Below are 21,011 nucleotides of genomic sequence, written 5' to 3' on the forward strand. Positions count from 1 at the left end.
AATTCAAAATCTCCCTTATCCTGTAGTCACTTTTTTCACACCTGTGCCATCGAGCCTGTGACATAGCGCTCTGATATTCAGTGGGCCTCACACAATCCAAAAGTGTCCAGTGTCCACTAGTGTCTGCAAAAATTCAAAATCTCCCTTATCCTGTAGTCACTTTTTTCACACCTGTGCCATCGAGCCTGTGACATAGCGCTCTGATATTCAGTGGGCCTCACACAATCCAAAAGTGTCCAGTGTCCACTAGTGTCTGCAGAAATTCAAAATCTCCCTTATCCTGTAGTCACTTTTTTCACACCTGTGCCATCGAGCCTGTGACATAGTGCTCTGATATTCAGTGGGCCTCACACAATCCAAAAGTGTCCAGTGTCCACTAGTGTCTGCAGAAATTCAAAATCTCCCTTATCCTGTAGTCACTTTTTTCACACCTGTGCCATCGAGCCTGTGACATAGCGCTCTGATATTCAGTGGGCCTCACACAATCCAAAAGTGTCCAGTGTCCACTAGTGTCTGCAGAAATTCAAAATCTCCCTTATCCTGTAGTCACTTTTTTCACACCTGTGCCATCGATCCTGTGACATAGCGCTCTGATATTCAGTGGGCCTCACACAATCCAAAAGTGTCCAGTGTCCACTAGTGTCTGCAGAAATTCAAAATCTCCCTTATCCTGTAGTCACTTTTTTCACACCTGTGCCATCGATCCTGTGACATAGCGCTCTGATATTCAGTGGGCCTCACACAATCCAAAAGTGTCCAGTGTCCACTAGTGTCTGCAGAAATTCAAAATCTCCCTTATCCTGTAGTCACTTTTTTCACACCTGTGCCATCGAGCCTGTGACATAGCACTCTGATATTCAGTGGGCCTCACACAATCCAAAAGTGTCCAGTGTCCACTAGTGTCTGCAAAAATTCAAAATCTCCCTTATCCTGTAGTCACTTTTTTCACACCTGTGCCATCGAGCCTGTGACATAGCGCTCTGATATTCAGTGGGCCTCACACAATCCAAAAGTGTCCAGTGTCCACTAGTGTCTGCAGAAATTCAAAATCTCCCTTATCCTGTAGTCACTTTTTTCACACCTGTGCCATCGAGCCTGTGACATAGTGCTCTGATATTCAGTGGGCCTCACACAATCCAAAAGTGTCCAGTGTCCACTAGTGTCTGCAGAAATTCAAAATCTCCCTTATCCTGTAGTCACTTTTTTCACACCTGTGCCATCGAGCCTGTGACATAGCGCTCTGATATTCAGTGGGCCTCACACAATCCAAAAGTGTCCAGTGTCCACTAGTGTCTGCAGAAATTCAAAATCTCCCTTATCCTGTAGTCACTTTTTTCACACCTGTGCCATCGATCCTGTGACATAGCGCTCTGATATTCAGTGGGCCTCACACAATCCAAAAGTGTCCAGTGTCCACTAGTGTCTGCAGAAATTCAAAATCTCCCTTATCCTGTAGTCACTTTTTTCACACCTGTGCCATCGAGCCTGTGACATAGCGTTCTGATATTCAGTGGGCCTCACACAATCCAAAAGTGTTTTTACACGGGGCTTAGGTCAACTAAGGCAGAAATACCCGGGGCCCCTGTGATGTCCCTTTAACTAGGGGAAACCCTGTATGACCCTCAACCCAGGGTTTTTGCTGAAGGTGCATAAGCCTGAGCCTCCACCCTTTCCTTATCTCCTGCTCAGCCCTAAGCTTAACCCTCCACCCAGTGATGAGACAAACCACCAAAGCCCCAAACAATAAAGACAGACAGGGAGAACTTAAACTGCACCGCGCCGCATACACACAGGACTATACAGTAATGTGAACAGGGCACAGTAAAACACAAATATGGGAAGGCGAGAAGGTAACAATGGATCATACGACACCAGATATGAATCTCTCTCTCTCTCTCCAACACCTCCACTCCAGACCGGAACCACTTGGTATGACACACAAGCTATAATCGGCGACGCCCATAGGCCAGCACGACTATTTAAAGACCGTGGGCGTGACCAAACATCCAACCTGATCTTCAGCTAGATTAACCCCCGATAGCCTGAGAAACTCAAGCCGGCGCCACTGAGGCTATAGTGGACGGAGGTGGAACTACCTCTGCCTGCCGGACGCTGTGGTGTGAATAGCGTCCGACATGACAGTACCCCGTCTTCTACGAGGGACCCCAGGGCCCTCAAGACTCATAGGACCCGGCTTGTCCGGATGACGACGGTGAAAAGAACTGACCAACCGATCTGCATGTATGTCCGAGGCTGGTACCCAAGACCTCTCCTCTGGACCATACCCCCGCCAGTGTACCAAATACTGAAGAGTACGGCGCACTACTCGAGAGTCCACTACCTTGGAGACCTCAAACTCTAAATCGCCATCCAGCATGACTGGAGGTGGCATCGGCGTCGTGTCCACAGAGCCTACCACCATTTTCAATAAAGCCCTGTGAAACACGTTGTGTATCTTGTATACTGCAGGGAGTTCCAACCGATAAGCAACTGGGTTAATGATGGCAGCAATCTTAAAAGGCCCAATAAACCTTGGATCCAATTTTAAAGATGGAATTTTGAGTTTTATATTTTTAGTCGCTAACCACACCCATTCACCCACACTCAGGTCCGGACCTGGCACGCGTCTACTGTCAGCCACCCGCTTGTACCTCGCACTCATGCTCAACAATCGCTGTTTCACCCTCCTCCAGACCGATGATAATTGAGCTTTTAGCTGGTCCTCCTCCGGGACGCCCCCCGAGTCACCCTGACGTATCGTACAAAATTGAGGATGTTGACCGTAAACACAAAAGAACGGAGACTCTCCCGATGACTCTTGACGGTGATTATTTAACGCGAACTCGGCCAGAGGAAGGAAAGTAGACCACTCCTCTTGGTTGTCGGACACAAAGCATCGTAAATACTGCTCCAGATTTCGGTTTATGCGCTCAGTTTGACCATTTGACTGTGGATGAAACGCCGATGAATGTGACCTGGTGAGCCGCCCCCTCCAAGAAGTGTCGCCATTCCTCAAAAGCCAATTTGATGGCCAACAACTCCCTGTTGCCGATATCATAATTCCGTTCGGCCGGCGACAGCTTCTTGGAGAAGTAGGCGCATGGATGCATATCGCTCAAAGATGAGCCCTGTGACAGTACTGCCCCCACTCCCACCTCAGACGCATCAACCTCCACCACAAAAGGTTTAGACACGTCCGGTTGCACCAGAATGGGGGCTGAAGCAAAACTGTTCTTCAGACGCTCAAATGCACATATCGCCACCTCAGACCAGCTAGTCAGATCGGTACCTTTTTTTGTCATGTCCGTGAGCGGTTTGGCTATAGTAGAAAAGTGTTTTATAAATTTCCTATAATAATTAGCAAACCCAAGGAACCGCTGGAGCGCTTTCAGATTATCAGGCCTTTCCCATTGTAGCACCGCTTGCACCTTAGCGGTGTCCATTTTAAACCCTGCGGCAGACACAATATATCCCAAAAAAGGCAACTCCTGAACAAAAAATAAGCATTTTTCCAGCTTAGCATAGAGCTTATTCTCACGGAGCAACTGTAACACCTGCCTGACATGCTCTAAATGAATGTCCCGGTCGCTCGAATAAATGAGGATATCATCCAGGTATACAATCACAAATTTCCCCAGGACATGAGCAAACACGTCATTAATAAAATGTTGGAAAACAGCAGGCGCGGTTGTCAACCCAAATGGCATAACCAGGCTCTCAAAATGACCCTCAGGAGTGTTAAAGGCCGTCTTCCACTCATCCCCCTGACGGACACTTATGAGGTTATACGCCCCCCTGAGGTCAAGCTTGGAAAACCACTTTGCCCCCGCCACCTGGTTGAACAAATCAGGGATCAAAGGCATCGGGTATGGATCACGGATAGTAATCTGGTTTAACTCCCGGAAATCCAGACACGGCCGTAACCCCCCATCTTTCTTCTTAATGAAGAAAAACCCCGCTGCTACAGGCGAGGACGAAGGCCGGATGTGTCCTTTGCTCAGACTCTCCGCGATGTAGTCTTTCAGAGCTTGTCTCTCTGGACCAGAAACATTAAACATCCTGGCCTTAGGTAATTTGGCCCCGGGTTTTAACCTAATCGCACAGTCATAGGCTCTATGTGGAGGCAGTTCTGAGCAACCCTTCTCAGAGAAAACATCCGCGAAATCCTGCAAAGCCTCCGGAAGGCTGGGCGTCACGGCGGACACACATGTGGCCAAGCAATTGTCCTGGCAAAAACCACTCCATTGTACTATGTCCTGAGTTTTCCAATCAATCACTGGGTTGTGCCTGGACAACCATGGAAAACCCAAGACCATTTGTGCTGGGAGATTACGGAGGACCCTACATGTAACCCACTCCGAATGTAGGACCCCAATGTGGAGTTTCACCTCAGCCACAAACTCCGTAATCTTCCCCTGAGGGAGGGGAGCGGCATTAATGGTAACCACCTGAATAGGATGAGGGAGTTTTTCGATCTTAAACCCGGCAGTGCGTGCAAACTCCTCATCTATGAGATTGGTGGCGGAACCGCTATCCACAAACACTGATATTGGTAGCTCTCTGCCCGCGATAATAACCTTGGCAGGGAGCATACATTGAGATACCATCATGGAGGATATGCATACGCTCAGTTGGGTCTCCTCCATACCCACTGAGCTTAGTAGTTTTCCGCCGGTGTGACCTTCTTCGGTAGCACAGGACAAGCGTTAACATAATGATTCCTTTTACCACAGTAAAAACATGCTCCGGGCTTCGTGAACCCAGGGACGCGACGCTTAACCTGTGTCACCCCCGCAATTTGCATAGGTTCAGTGGGCTCACCTGCAGCAACCACACCTGCACCCCTGCTTTCCCCCAGGGGTAGCGTCTCCTGTGCCCCCTGATGCAAACGGCGATCAATACGTATAACCAAACTCATGGCAGACTCCAACGATGCAGGAGTCTCATACATCAGGAGGGCCTGTTTAACTCTTCCTGAAACCCCATGAATAAACTGGCTCCGCAGCGCTGGGTCGTTCCACTGTGTGTCTACTGCCCAACAGCGAAATTCGGAGCAATAGTCTTCCGCCATACGTTCCCCCTGACGGAGGGCGCGGATCTTAGATTCCGCTAGAGCCAGTCGGTCAGGATCATCATAAATGAGCCCGAGTGCAGAAAAAACATTATCGACAGAATGAAATGTAGCAGAGTCAGCTGGTAAGGAAAATGCCCATGCTTGGGGGTCCCCACTCAGTAATGATAACACCAGACCCACCCGCTGAGCCTCATTACCTGAGGAGACCGGGCGCATGCGGAAGTATAACTTGCAGGCCTCCTGAAATATGACAAATTTGCTGCGTTCCTCTGAGAATCGTTCTGGCAGCGGGATCTTCGGCTCTGCACCGACACCTGCAGATGCCGTTTGCACCTTCGCTACTACCAGGCCCTGCTGCTGAACTGCCCCTTTCAACTCGGAGACCTGTAAGGACAGCGCCGCCAACTGGCGGGTTATGGAATCCATGGGATCCATGAACTCCTGAAAAATGTGGGCCGATTATAATGTCACGCGGGGCTTAGGTCAACTAAGGCAGAAATACCCGGGGCTCCTGTGATGTCCCTTTAACTAGGGGAAACCCTGTCTGACCCTCAACCCAGGGTTTTTGCTGAAGGTGCAAATGCCTGAGCCTCCACCCTTTCCTTATCTCCTGCTCAGCCCTAAGCTTAACCCTCCACCCAGTGAGGAGACAAACCACCAAAGCCCCAAACAATAAAGACAGACAGGGAGAACTTAAACTGCACCGCGCCGCATACACACAGGACTATACAGTAATGTGAACAGGGCACAACAAAACACAAATATGGGAAGGCGAGAAGGTAACAATGGATCATACGACACCAGATATGAATCTCTCTCTCTCTCTCCAACACCTCCACTCCAGACCGGAACCACTTGGTATGACACACAAGCTATAATCGGCGACGCCCATAGGCCAGCACGACTATTTAAAGACCGTGGGCGTGACCAAACATCCAACCTGATCTTCAGCTAGATTAACCCCCGATAGCCTGAGAAACTCAAGCCGGCGCCACTGAGGCTATAGTGGACGGAGGTGGAACTACCTCTGCCTGCCGGACGCTGTGGTGTGAATAGCATCCGACATGACAAGTGTCCAGTGTCCACTAGTGTCTGCAGAAATTCAAAATCTCCCTTATCCTGTAGTCACTTTTTTCACACCTGTGCCATCGAGCCTGTGACATAGCGCTCTGATATTCAGTGGGCCTCACACAATCCAAAAGTGTCCAGTGTCCACTAGTGTCTGCAGAAATTCAAAATCTCCCTTATCCTGTAGTCACTTTTTTCACACCTGTGCCATCGAGCCTGTGACATAGCGCTCTGATATTCAGTGGGCCTCACACAATCCAAAAGTGTCCAGTGTCCACTAGTGTCTGCAGAAATTCAAAATCTCCCTTATCCTGTAGTCACTTTTTTCACACCTGTGCCATCGAGCCTGTGACATAGCGCTCTGATATTCAGTGGGCCTCACACAATCCAAAAGTGTCCAGTGTCCACAAGTGTCTGCAGAAATTCAAAATCTCCCCTGTCCTATAGACACCTTGTACCTTGTTTTACATTACTATATAGTTTGTTGGATTTTGTCTGCATTTCTACCAAAAATGAGGAAGGCTGGTGGAAGAGGCCGTGGAATTGGGCGGGGGTTGGCAGCTGGTAACGATGGTGTTGGATCTGATGGTAGTGGCAAAAGCAAAATAGGACTGAATGCAGGAGGTGTTGAGCCTGCGTCATCGTCTGGCTCCACAAGGCCTCGAAGGCTTAGTTTTCTAGGAGTTGACAAACCGCTTTTAAAGCCAGAGCTTTAGGAAAAAGTTTTGTCGTACATTGCTGACTCAGCCTCCAGCTCTATCGCCTCCTCTTCTGAAGTTGTAAAAAATAAAAGCACTGAGTCGTCATTGGAGGCTCATGTTCACGAACCACACCTTTCCTTGTGTCCTTCACCCCAACCAAGATTGAAGGATGACGCAGGCCATACTACTGATTACTCCATGGAGCTGTTTTCACATACCATGCCTGGATTATCAAGTGAAATGGTGAATTACCCAGGCCAAGATGAATCTGACATGGAGTGCACTGATGCACAGCCGCTGATAGATGATTCTGCTGGTACATTCACTCAGAGCACTACATTGTCCTCGCAGTGTACAGAGCCAGATTCTGACCCTGATGAGACTCAGGTGCCCCTTCCCGCACACTATACCACCATACACGGTGACACAGAGGAAGGTGCACATGACATTGAAGAGGAGGTGATGGATGACCCAGTTGTTGACCCAGATTGGCATCCATTGGGGGAAGAGGGTGCTGCTTCCAATAGCTCAGATGAGGAGCATCCACAGCAGACATCGACATCGCAACAGCTGTTATCTGGCAGGCCCGGAGCACTCCAAAGACAGGTTCCAAAAATCAAAAGAGTTGCTGCACAGCTTGTCCAGATGGTCAAAAGATCACAGCGTGCTAGGCCGCAAAATGTCTGCCAAAGTAGGAAGAGTGCAGTGTGGCACTTTTTGGAACAAAATCCTCATGATCAGGCCAAGGTTATCTGTAAGAAGTGCACAAAGACCTTTAGCCGAGGGAAAAATCTGAAAAATTTGAATACCAGTTGCATGCTTAGACATTTAACCAGCATGCACTTGCAAGCGTGGACACAACACCAAACCTCAAGTGCCACATGTGCAACTGATCACAAAGAAGGTAGTCAACAACGCTACATTGCTTCCCCCACTGTAAGCCCACCGGTTAGCACAGCAGCAAATGTTGAGGTGTCGTTGCAAGGCCACAGCAGTCAGGGAATCCCACTGTTAAATCAATGAAATACTGAATCTAGGCCATCAGAAAGAACACCAACTCCATCACCATCATCAACCCTCTCTCAGTCCGCCCTGTCCACCGCTACTTCCACCATATGCAGCTCTGAAGTCCAGCTCACCCTCCCAGACACTATGAGTAGGTCAAGAAAGTACTCAGTCTCTCATCCGCGTACACTGGGTTTGAACGCCCACATTGCCAAACTAATCTCGTTTGAGATGATGCCCTATCGGTTGGTGGAAAGCGCAGCTTTCCGCGAACTCATGGCCTATGCAGTACCACGCTATGACCTACCCAGTCACCACTTCTTCTCTCGCAAAGCCATCCCAGCCCTCCACCATCATGTAAAAGACCGCATTGTCCATGCACTCAAGCAGTCAGTGAGTGGAAAGGTGCACCTCACAACTGATGCATGGTCCAGTCGGCATGGCCAGGGCCGTTACGTGTCCATCACTGCGCACTGGGTTAATGTGGTGGATGCAGGGTCCACAGGGGACAGCGGTGGTGGGACAGTGCTGCCTAGCCCACGGTATGGGAAACAGTTGGCTGTAGGCGTTCGACCCTCCTCCTCCTCCTCCTCCAGAAGCGAAAGCTCGTCCACAGAGCGCAGTCGTACAAGCACTCCATCTGCAGCTGCCACTGTTGCACACGAGGTGTCCCCCTATCGAGCAGCTAGTGGGAAGCGTCAGCAGGCTGAGTTGCAGATGTTGTGTTTGGGCGACAGACACACCGCCGAGGTGCTGGCCGAGTACTTGAAGCGACAAACTGAGTCATGGCTGGGCAGTGTACATCTTGAGGCAGGCAAGGTAGTTAGTGATAACGGCCGTAATTTTGTGGCAGCTATAGCCCTTTCAAAACTCAGCCACATACCTTGCTTGGCTCACACCTTGAACCTGGTGGTGCAGTGCTTCCTCAAAAATTTCCGGAGTTAACAGCCCTGCTCCAGAAGGTGCGAAGACTGTGCGCGCACATCCGCCGGTCGCCTGTACACTCCGTTCGTATGCAGAAGCTGCAGCGATTGCTCCACCTTCCCAACCACCGCCTCATTATTGACATTGCAACAAGGTGGAACTCCACCCTGCACATGGTGGAGTGGCTGTGCGAGCAGAGGCAGGCCATAATGCATTTGTGGGAGGATACACGGCCAGGCACTTTGAGAGCAGACATGGAGTTGACAGGTGTGCAGTGGTCGAAGCTGAAAGACCTCTGTAAAGTCCTTCAGTGTTTTGAGGAATGCACACGGCTGGTAAGCGCAGACGACGCCATCCTAAGCATGAGCATCCCACTTATGCGTCTGCTCATGCAAACTTTGACGCACCTTAAGGAGCAGGCGTCTGCAGCCAATGTTGATGAGGAGGAAGAGGAGGAGGGAATCCTTGATGACATTCAGCCATTGTCTGCTCAGGGACCTCTCCTGGACGAGGTGGAGGAAGAAGAGGAGGAGGAGGATGATGATGGGGATGATTACTTAGGGGAGGAGGATGCATCTCATGGGGCAAGTGAAAATGTTGGCATGGCAAGGTCTGGTACAGGGTTTGTGCGTGACTGGAGGGATGTGGATTTGCCAGAAAGTGCTCCTCCACCCAGCAGTCGCAGTGCATCATTGACACCGGGAACATTGGCCCACATGTCAGATTATGCCTTGCAGATCCTAAAAAGGGACCCCCGCATTGCCAAAATGATGAACGATGACGACTACTGGTTGGCAAGCATCCTGGATCCACGCTATAAAGGCAAATTACAAAACATCATGCCACAGGAGAACCTTGACCTAATATTGGCTAATAAACAAGCAACTCTGGTAAATCGGTTGCTTGAGGCATTCCCAGCACACAGCAGCGGTGATGGTTCTCACACGAGCCGTACGGGCCGGGGGCAGCTTGGCAGAGGTGTTCATGGTGCACACAGCAGAAGTGGCGTTGGAGACAGGGGTTTTATGACAATGTTGTGGACTGATTTTTCAAGTACCGCTCACACAACTGGTAATACTGCATCGATGGAAAGTGACAGGAGACAGCAGTTGTCAACTATGGTTACAAACTACTTTTCCTCCCATATCGATGTTCTCCCACACAGGTCATTCCCCTTTGACTATTGGGCCGCTAAACTGGACACCTGGCCTGAATTGGCACAATATACCTTACAGGAGCTCGCTTGCCCAGCTGCAAGTGTGCTATCGGAAAGAGTCTTCAGTGCAGCTGGATCAATCCTGACAGAAAAAAGGACCCGTCTGTCAACCCAAAATGTGGATGATCTAACCTTCATTAAAATGAACCATGCATGGGTTTCCAAGGATTTTGTCCCACCTTCCCCTGATGACACATAGGGTGACAGAAAAATGGCTTGCTTTGGTCCACCTCTTCCTGGGACCTGACCTATTTCGCCTTTTGCATCAGCTGAATGTCCAACATCAACATATGCCACTTTCTAAAACTCCCTAACTGTGCTGCCTCCCCCCCCATGGCCGGGGTCACCACATAGCGCACGACACCGTGCGAGTGCCGTTGCCCTGGACAGGTGGGTAGGCAGACTCTTGGGCGCGGGCACTGGAACAGGGTCCCTCATAGTGCAATCAAGTGTCTCTGACGGTGGTGGTGCACACCCGCCGTCAGACACACCGCCATACTATGAGGGGCCCAGTGCCAGTACCGACGCCCACGAGTGGGCCCCCCTTGCTTGGGCAGGGCCCCAGCATTTGCAATCTTTACCTCTCCCTGCTCCTCCGCTGTGTAGTCTGGGCTGTCAAATCCATACTGTGCCTGACATCGTCTGAGCCTGCCTCCTGATGTATAGACATATATTCTGAATGTGTACGCTATCCATACATGTTATCCGGGGATACGGTACCCTTTCTCACCTTTGTGCAATCACGTGCAAGCCATACTGGGCCTAACACCGTCTGAGCCTGCCTCCTGATGTATGGACATATATTTTGAATGTGTACGCTATCCATACATGTTATCCGGGGATACGGTACCCTTTCTCACCTTTGTGCAATCACGTGCAAGCCATACTGGGGTTAACACCGTCTGAGCCTGCCTCCTGATGTATAGACATATATTTTGAATGTGTACGTTATCCATACATGTTATCCTGGGATACGGTACCCTTTCTCACCTTTGTGCAATCACGTGCAAGCCATACTGGGCCTAACACCATCTGAGCCTGCCTCCTGATGTATAGACATATATTTTGAATGTGTACGCTATCGATACATGTTATCCTGGGATACGGTACCCTTTCTCACCTTTGTACAATCACGTGTAATCCATACTGGGCGTGAGAACGGCTGGCGAGCTTTTAAGCAAGCTACAGCACCTGTGGTTTGCACACGTAAGTTTTTCATTTTTTCAGGAATGATGGTTAGGCATAATTCCGGAACTGCGGTTGACCTGCACTTACTGGGAAATCATCGTTCGCGGGTAATAATTGTAATCAGTGATCCCCATCACTAACGTTGTTCAGCGGGTTATCTGCACCTGTAAGCGACAAACGCTGGCCTTTTCAGTGTAGCGCACATGCAGCCACGGACATGTAAGGGCATGACACACCAGTTATTGGCCAATCTCATGTGCCAGAGCCTCACGTGTCCCTCTAGTAAGCCGGACTCGGACCGCGGGGCATGACGGAGTCTCGTTCTTTAACGGAATTAAGCTTGCAATGTGTGCATCTGTTCTGTAGCTGGCATGGTTGAGGTTTCCCAGGTGGAGTCGAATTTAACCGTAGGCTCCACTCCTGGTGGTGCCCTTATGGACATTCCTTTAAGGTTCAGCTTTGCAACCATACTGCCCACGTAAAACAAACACTTTGCCTTCATGAACACTGTTTGGAGGGTCATGACTCGTGGGAATAACGCCGCCCAATCAGTTAACCTGCTAGAGAGATCCTTCGTTGCTCCCAAGCATGACATCACACTCCCTAGGAGGAAGGTAATGCCACTGTGGCGACCGTACTCCTGGGGGCGACACAAGTGCACTGATGTCCAGCCACTGCTCGATGAATCTGCTGGTACATTGACCCAGACCACTACATTCCCCTCGCACGCTACACGGCCTGAATCTGACCCTGATGAAACTCAGGTTACCCTTCCCATATACAGTTCCATCTTACACGGTGACAAAGAGGAAGCTACAGATGAAAGTGCAGGTTCGGCCCACCCGCCATCAGACACACCACCGTACTATCAGGGGCCCTGTGCCAGTGCCGTCGCCAACGAGTGGGCCCCCCCTGCTTGCTCAGGATCACAGCACTTGCAAGGTTGAAATACTGTGCAGTGAGATGGAAGATGGGGACGACGAGGAGTCCAGACTAGTACAGGGATTCCCTAGCGAGGAGACTTATTTGATTGTTTTCAATGTTGGGACAGCAATTTTTGGGGAGCACTATACTCTGGAGAATGATAGATGGGGCCCACCATACACTGGAACATTCCAAAGGTGGACATCAGACACTGGAGCAGCATTTACAGGGCCCATTATACACTAGAGCATTAGAAATGGGGCCCATTATGTTTGGAGTATTATTTGGGCCCATAAGACAGTGGAGCTTCATCCATGGGGACCAACATATACTTTAGCAATATGTGGAGCTCATCATATACTGTTTCAAACATTATATGGGACCAATGATTCTGTATGGAGAAATAGATGGGCCTCGTCATGAGATGTAAAAAGTGAAGTATTTTTCATTGTACTATACCGCTATTTCTCTGCCGTATCGGAGCATGATGAGTTGTGGTATGTGTTAAAGGGGCGCTCTTTCGCCCAGGGCACATGAAAACCTGGAGCCAGCCCTACCCCCCCACAACTTTAGCCAAATAACCCCCATTTTTCAGTGCGTAACTTGTATTATGAAGTTAATTAAGGTTGACAAGCTTAAGTAAGATGAATTGATGCTTTTGGCATTCAAATGGGCACTGTAGGTGTGTTTCCTGTCCTCCTCTCACTGCCGACTTTTATTCCCCATTGACTTACATTGGGTTTCGTGTTTCAGGACGACCCAGACTTTTCCCTATAATCAGCCGATCTTGCTCGACCCGACTTTTGGAAAAGTCGGGTTTCACGAAACGAAACTCGACCCTAAAAAACCAAAAGTCGCTCAACTCTAGTCTCCACCTTACCTCAATGGGGAGGTACCACACCTCAGGAGGAGGTGCAGTACCTCTGTGGCGACTGAACCCTCAGGGGCGCCACAGCTTGCAAAAACTATATAGGAGTAGATAGAGGAGCCTTTCTGCAGCCGTGCAGCGCTAGTGCACAGTTCTCTGCACTGTCTGCGAGGTCTCTGTGTGTGAGTGCAGCTCACGCTGTAGTGTGTTCCGCAGCCAGCCACCTCTGGTGTAGTCCACTCAGCATGCGTCACTGCCTCATACATTGTCCTTTTTTGCATTAGTGCAGCTCATTTTTCCTGATTTGTCCTATTAGTGTGTTTCCATCCGTATCCAGCTAGATTGCTTGAAAACACTATATAGGAGTAGATAGAGGAGCTTTTCTGCAGCCTTTCAGTGCTGTTCACGGCTGTCTGCGAGGTCTCTGTGTGTGAGTGCAGCTCACGCTGTAGTGTGTTCTGCAGGCACCTCTGGTTGTAGTCCGCCCAGCGTGTGTCACTGCCTCATACATTGTCCTTTTTTGCATTAGTGCTGCTCATTTTTCCAGATTTCTCCTATTAGTGTGGTTCCATCCGTATCCAGCTAGAATATTTGCAAACGCTATATAGGAGTAGATAGAGGAGCCTTTCTGCTGGCTTGTGCCCTGCAGCCCCAGCCAAATTAGTATTAGCCTATTTTTTGGAGCCTCATCTATTGCATTGTAGGTTACCTTACATTGTAGTAGCTACAAAAAGTTTGTGATACTATTGGTTTTACATCTTTGGGCACATCCTGTGTCTATTTGTGAAAAAAAAAGTTAATAAAGTTCACCAAACACTCCACTTTACAGTTGTGTAGGCCACATTAGCACATATTAAAGTCTAGTCCACACTTTATAAAATTAGTGTTTCTTAAACCTGTTAGCAGCTGTTCAGGAATAAGCACACTAAGCCCTTAGTACTTTTCTGCCTATCTTTATCAGTCTACCAAGATGAAGAAGGCAGTGAGTAAGGCACGTGGTCGTGGGTGTGGAGTTTCTGCAGGGAGAGGACGTGGGGATTCTGTGCCTGCTGCGTACACCAGTGACTCAGCATCCCCCAGTTTTCCCAGGGAACAGTCCTTTATGCGCAGCTTTGTAGGAGCTCGCCATACCCCACTGTTGCGGGTCGAACAAATTGAAGCCATTGTCAGATGGATGGCAGCTAACGCATCGTCTTCAATTGGTTCCAGATCCTCTCAAGTCCAGAGCACTGAAGAGCACCCATCTGTCTCTTCACCACCTGCCAAATTGCCCAGGCAGTCAGAGAGCCCTGGACAGGAGCCATCTCTACTTCTGTTCTCTGAATCTGTTGGCTTGCAAAGAGGGGGCCAGCCAAGCAGCATTCAAGAATTTGAAGAAGAGGTAGTATGCAGTGATGCGCAACAGCTTTGTCTGAATCTGAAGAGGCGGGTGGGCCAGTGCCTATGGTCAGCACACCTCAGTACGCATCTGATGATGAGACTCAGGTGCCACTTTCTGGTGCATACTGTGCTGTCGAGATTACCCAGGAGAAGCAGTCGTTTGAAGAGGGTAGTGTAGATGATGAAGTCCTTGACCCATCATGGCGTGAGGTACAGGAAGGTGATGGAAGCAGCTCTGAGGAAGAGATTCCCCGAACGGCCAAAAAAGGAGGGAGAGGGAGGGGGCAGACTCAGTTGCCTGTAGCCTCCACTTCAGCACCCATTAGGAGCATGCCTCTTCCAAAACCCAAAATGGGCGCTCCCAAGACTTGTAGTGCCTGGTCCTGTTTTGACATAGTTGCAGATGACATTTGCTTTGTCAAATGCAAGCTGTGTAATCAGAAAGTGAAAAGAGGGAAAAGTGTCAGCAACCTCAATACCACAAATATGTGGAAACATGTGTGGACCTAGCACGTGGTGGAGTTACAAAGACACACTGAAGACCTAGGCCAACCTACTGCGCCACCTACCACCTCTTCAGCTCGAGTTGTAGCCTCTTCCTCCAGCTCACACACTGCTGGTTCGGCTTCCTCACAGGATCGCCATGGAAGAACCTCTTGCACTGTTGTACAGAGACACAGTGTCATTCCACCCACAGCACCACGTTCCCTGTCATCCTCACACTCCCAGGCCAGTCTACAGCCATTGGTAGCACAGGCATGGGAGAAAAGGCGCCTATACTCGGCAAACCACCCCCGAGCAAAGGTTCTGAATGCTGGCATTGCAAAACTACTGTCCCATGAAATGCTCTCAATCAGGCTGGAGGAGACTGACACCTTTCGTAACTTCATGGCATTGGCAGTCCCACAATACAACGTGCCCAGCTGCTTTTATTTCAGCAGGCAAGCCATCCCTGCCCTGCAAAAGCATGTGGAGGGAAAAATTAAACATGTGCTACTAAACGCCATCAGTAGCAAGATCCACCTGACCACCAATGTGTGGACCAGTAACCATGGACAGGGACGAAATCTTTCCCTCACTGCCCATTGGGTAAATGTTGTGGAGCCGGGTACAGATCTTGAGAGTGGCGCTGTACGTGTTCTGCCAACTCCAAGGATTTCAGGAATCCAGTCTGTACACATTGACTCCTCCTCATACTCCAGTTCCTCTGAATCAGCGCTGCAGGAGCCGTCACAGTCTACCTCCACATGGACCCGTGAACGCTTACCTGTTACGACCGATATGAGCACAGCCGTGGCCAAACATCAACAGGCTGTATTGAAATTAATTTCTTTGGGGAATCGAAGCCACACAGCTCAGGAGCTCTGGAAAGCCATCAAGCAGGAGAGCGACGTGTGGTTTGTGCCAGCGAATCTCCAGCCAGGCATGGTAGTGTGTGACAATGGCCGAAATCTGGTGGCAGCTCTGGGCCTAGGCAACCTCACTCACATCCCATGTCTGGCACATGTGCTTAACTTGGTCGTGCAGAGTTTTTTGAGGGACTATCCGGATCTTGATGCACTGCTGCACAAGGTCCGCATAGAGTGCGCTCACTTGCGGCATTCCAGCATGGCAAGATCGCGCATTGCAGCTCTGCAGCGCCGATTCCGCCTTCCGGAACATCGCATCATATGTTACCTACCCACCAGGTGGAATTCAACGTTACATATGTTGGAGAGGTTGTGTGAGCAGCAGGCACCAGTAATGGAGTACCAGCTGCATCAGGCGCAAACAAGTCGCACTGCACGCCGTTCACACTTCACCACCAGTGAGTGGGCCTTTATGAAGGACATCTGCCACGTTTTGCGTGCCTTCGATGATTCCATGCGGATGGCGAGTGCAGATGATGCGCTAGTCAACATGACTATCCCTCGTATCTGCCTGCTTGAAAAAACACTGCAACCACTAAGGGAGGAGGTTGTGGAAGAGGTGGAGGATGAGGAGTCACAAATGCCATCTGCTTCTGGACAGTCTGCGCAACGTGGTTCCTCACAAAGGCCTAGGCAGGGGACACTTTGTGAGGAGGATGAGTCACCATTCTTCTCGACCTTTCTGCAGCTTTCGACACTGTTGATCACCCTCTCCTACTCTCTAGGCTCCAGTCACTAGGCATTAAGGACACTGCTCTCTCCTGGTTCTCCTCCTATCTTTCTGACTGCTCCTTCAGTGTTCTGTTCTCTGGCTCCACTTCATCTCCTCTTCCTCTCACTGTTGGGGTACCTCAGGGCTCAGTCCTTGGCACCTTTCTCTTCTCTCTTTACACAACCCCAATTGGACAGACCATCAGCAGATTTGGCTTTCAGTACCATCTTTATGCTGATGACACACAACTATACACATCATCCCCTGACCTTACCCCCGCTGTACTACAGAACGCCACTGACTGTCTGTCTGCAGTCTCCAACATTATGTCTGCTCTCTATCTGAAACTCAACCTTTCCAAAACTGAACTTCTTCTGCTCCCGCCATCTACTAACCTCCCTAAATCTGACATTTCCCTCTCCGTGGGTGGCACCATAATAACACGCCGACAGCAGGCGCGCTGTCTGGGCGTTATGTTTGACTCCGATCTCTCCTTCACCGCTCATATACAATCTCTTGCCCGCTCGTGCCGCTTACACCTAAAGAACATCTCTAGAATCCGCCCTTTTCTCACCATGGAAACAACAAAAACCCTCACTGTCGCCCTGATCCACTCCCGCCTGGACTACTGTAATGCTCTATTAATTGGCCTCCTCCTCACTCGACTCTCCCCTCTCCAGTCCATCCTTAATGCAGCAGCCAGGGTTGTCCATCTGGCTAATCGTTTCTCGGACTCGTCCGCTCTTCGCCAGTCGTTACACTGGCTGCCCATTCATTACAGGATACAATTCAAAGTACTTGTTCTCACCCACAAAGCTATCCACAGTGCAGCACCCCCTTACATCTCCTCCCCCATTTCTGTCTATCGGCCTAACCGACCACTGAGCTCTGCAAATGACTTTCGACTATCCTCTGCCCTAATCCGTACCTCCCACTCCCGACTCCAAGACTTCTCCCGTGCTGCGCCAATCCTCTGGAATGCTCTACCCCAAGATATTAGGACCATCCACAATTTGCATAGTTTTAGGCGCTCGCTCAAAACACATTTGTTCAGAGCGGCCTATCACATTCAGTAATCAAAGTCATTTTATGCTTGTGTGTGTGTAGCCCATTCACTATCTCCATCTATCCCCCTCCCCCTGAAGATGGCTGGACCATCATTGTAAATACATCATTGTAAATAGAAACCTGTGCTTTGTATCACCCCCACCTCATTGTAGATTGTAAGCTCCCACGAGCAGGGTCTTCTTATTTCGCTTTAATTATTGTATTGTTAACGTTATTACTTATGACTGTTGTGTTTGAAACTGTTCAACTGTAAAGCGCTGCGGAATATGTTGGCGCTATATAAATAAAGATTATTATTATTATTATTTAATGGAGGAGGAAAACATCTGTCCAGAGGAGGGAGGTACACAATGCTCTAGTAGTCAGTATGTAGAGCGAGGGTGGGGTGATGCAGAGCAGGCAGAGATGACGCCTCAAGCAGGGGACAGCGTTTCTTGGCCGGTTGGCAGTCTGCAGCACATGGTTGATTTCATGCTGCAGTGCCTGAGAAACGACTGCCGCATCGCCCACATTCTCAACACGGCTGATTATTGGGTGTACACCCTCCTAGATCCTCGCTACCGGGACAACTTACAAAGCCTCATAGCACCGTTGAACCGGGAGCGTAAAATGCGGGAGTACCAAGACACACTGGTGCCTTCAATCATGTTCTCCATTCCACCCGAGAGCAGTGCTGCTAGTGCTTTACAAAGCAGCTCAGTGCGTCGAGGCAGTGGAGGAAGCTCTGCACAAAGATGGAGCAGAAGCAGCGCCTCAGCACAAGGCAAGACCAGTATGGCCCAAATGTGGCAAAGTTTTGTGTCCCCGCCACAAATGTCTACACCATCACAGACGGCTCCAGTCAGCAGCAGGCAACGTTTCCGTCAGATGGTGACAGACTAAATGTCTTGCCCTCAAAGTGTTCTCCCACACGGCTCTTCCCCTTCAAGTTTTGGGTCTCTAAGCTGGATACATGGCCAGAGCTTAGCCAGTATGCATTGGAGGTGCTGGCTTGACCTACTGCTAGTGTATTATCGGAACGAGTCTTTAGTGCCGCAGGTGGTGTACTAACAGACCGTCGCATGCGACTATCCTCCTATAACGTTGACCGTCTTACTTTTCTGAAAATGAACAAGGCCTGGATCTCGCAGGAATTTGCCAGTCCTCTTCCAGATTAAATAATTGGTTGGCAACAGTATCCAGGTCTCCTGTTGTGTTCATGTTTCTACCACCTGAACTGTAATCCCTGGGCTCCAACACCACCAGTTGCTGCTCAGAAGTGCTGTCTGCACAGTCAGCACATGCTCTAGTGTTATTGGGGTTCAGTAACGTCAGCTGATCCCCTGCTTTGTGTCCGGCAATTTCTCCTGCTCTGTCCACATTCACACTACTACAGATATTAAACTTGCTCCAATTAGGCCTCTGGCTACACTCTGTTTCCACTGTAATCCCTGGGCTCCAACACCACCAGTTGCTGCTCAGAAGTGTCTTTGGCATGGGTACTCCCTCCTGCCCAGCCTGGTTCCAGCACACCAGCTGTTTCCGGGTAGTGTCAACGTCACTTTGCCTCCAATACGTTGTAGTGTCATTTTGCGGTCGGGTTAGCCAACTCTATGGTGCCTGCAGTTTAGGTGCATCCTATGTGGGCTGCGGGATCTGGCAATGAAGGCTGGTTCCATAGTGCCAATAGGACAAGCTCCCCCTCTAGGACTGTGGGTTTCGGTAACTCCGGCCGGCTCGCGGCCTTGCAACTTTTTTTTTCATGTGTACCTTCTGCTGCCTATCTGAGTTCCAGTACCATTAGCTGGTTCTTTGGAAGTCAATCTTGAATAAGTCCCCCTGGGTTCCAGTAATGTCAGCTGGTTCCAGGCAGAGCCTTTGGCTTAGGTGCCTCCTTCTCGGTATCCGAGTTCCACCAACGTCTGCTGGTCCTTGGTAGTGCTTTCTGGCACAGGTACCTCCTGCTTAGTAACCGGGTTCCAGTACCATCAGCTGGTCCTCGGTAGTTCTATTGGCTCTTGTACCTTCGGCTACCCACCCAGGTTCCAGTACCATCAGCTGATTCTCAGCAGTTCCTCAGCCTTCCTGTACCTTCTGCTACATTTCCAAGTTCAAGCTTTTTGAAATGGTTTTTGGTAATCACTCTGGATCTCCCTGACGACGACCCTAAAGACGACGACCCTGAAGACCACCCTGAAGAAGACGACGACCCCAAAAATGACGACCCAGGAGACGACGACCCTGAAGACCACCCCAAAGAAGACCAAGAAGATGACCCTGAAGAGGATGATGGAGAAAGTGTGGGAGAAGTAAAAAATAAGGTGAAGAGCATGGAAGTAGTGAAACATAAATATCTGACAAAATATAAAAAAGCTTAACATAGTCAATATCTTTGTAACTTCGAACGTCTTAAAAAAAAAAAATAATTCCTGCTATTCCATTTGATTGGGCTAAACCTCTATGCCTTTAATGTCTCCTCCACCTCCCCAATACATACTACATTATTCTTAGTTGTTTTCCTTCATGTAGAATTAACCTGCAAGGAAAGTAAGGGGTTATTTTCATTCCGATATTTGTGTCCCATTGACTTGCATTGGTTTCCGGTATCGGAATCGGCGATATCCGATATTTTTGGGGTATCGGTCCAATCCAATCCGATCCGATATTTAACGATATCGGAAGGTATCGCTCAACACTAGTCACAATGGAACTGTGTGAGAGCTTGTTTTTATAGGCCAAGCTGTTATTTTTATTAGTACCATTTAGGAGTACATACAACATTTTGATCTCTTTGTGTTGCATCTTTTGAAGCATTTGTCAACCAAAAAAAGGGTAATTCTAGCAATTTTACTTTTCTTTCTTTACTATATTTACCTTAGGGATACAAAAGTAATCTGACAGTAGGTTTTATACCCATAAAATATTAGGAGTATCAGGGTCCTAATGACATTTATAATAATGTCTTTGTTCTAAATGTGCTTATGCATTTGCTGCAAAACTGAAGTTTAATCTCAGCACTCCACTCAGAGATTAATCCAAGAGCATCATCACTCATCTCTGCACTTTGCTGTAATCTTCCCCCTTCCCCAGTGTGACTGACAAACCAGTGTGTGCAGAGAGAGTAGAAAAGAGGATGTTAAGAACAGATCCTTTGTGTTATCTGCACTTTTCCTGCCTTTAGCCAAGGCTGCTGCTAAATTGGATATCATGAATGTCCTGAGAAGCACTGTTCACAGAGGGAAGTTAACTTGACGTTAGAAGCTGACCAGATACGGTACGCAAAGGAAGACGGGGCTTGTGGCCAAATACTGACAAACAGAGGTGTTCTAGAAGACTCAGAAATAGAACTGTTAAAACCAAATTCAACCCATTGAAGCAAATCTAAAAGTATTTAGAAGTACAGAAAGAAGTGCAGATAATTGCCCACAATGAGACTTCTTGGAAGTTGGTTTATTACAACCTAGATGGTAGTAAACCTTTGAGCTTCTAGAAATC

The sequence above is a fragment of the Dendrobates tinctorius genome, unplaced genomic scaffold (genome assembly GCF_039654945.1).
Source record: "Dendrobates tinctorius isolate UK_male_01 unplaced genomic scaffold, ASM3965494v1 ptg000209l, whole genome shotgun sequence".
In the NCBI taxonomy this organism is placed as follows: Eukaryota; Metazoa; Chordata; class Amphibia; order Anura; family Dendrobatidae; genus Dendrobates; species Dendrobates tinctorius.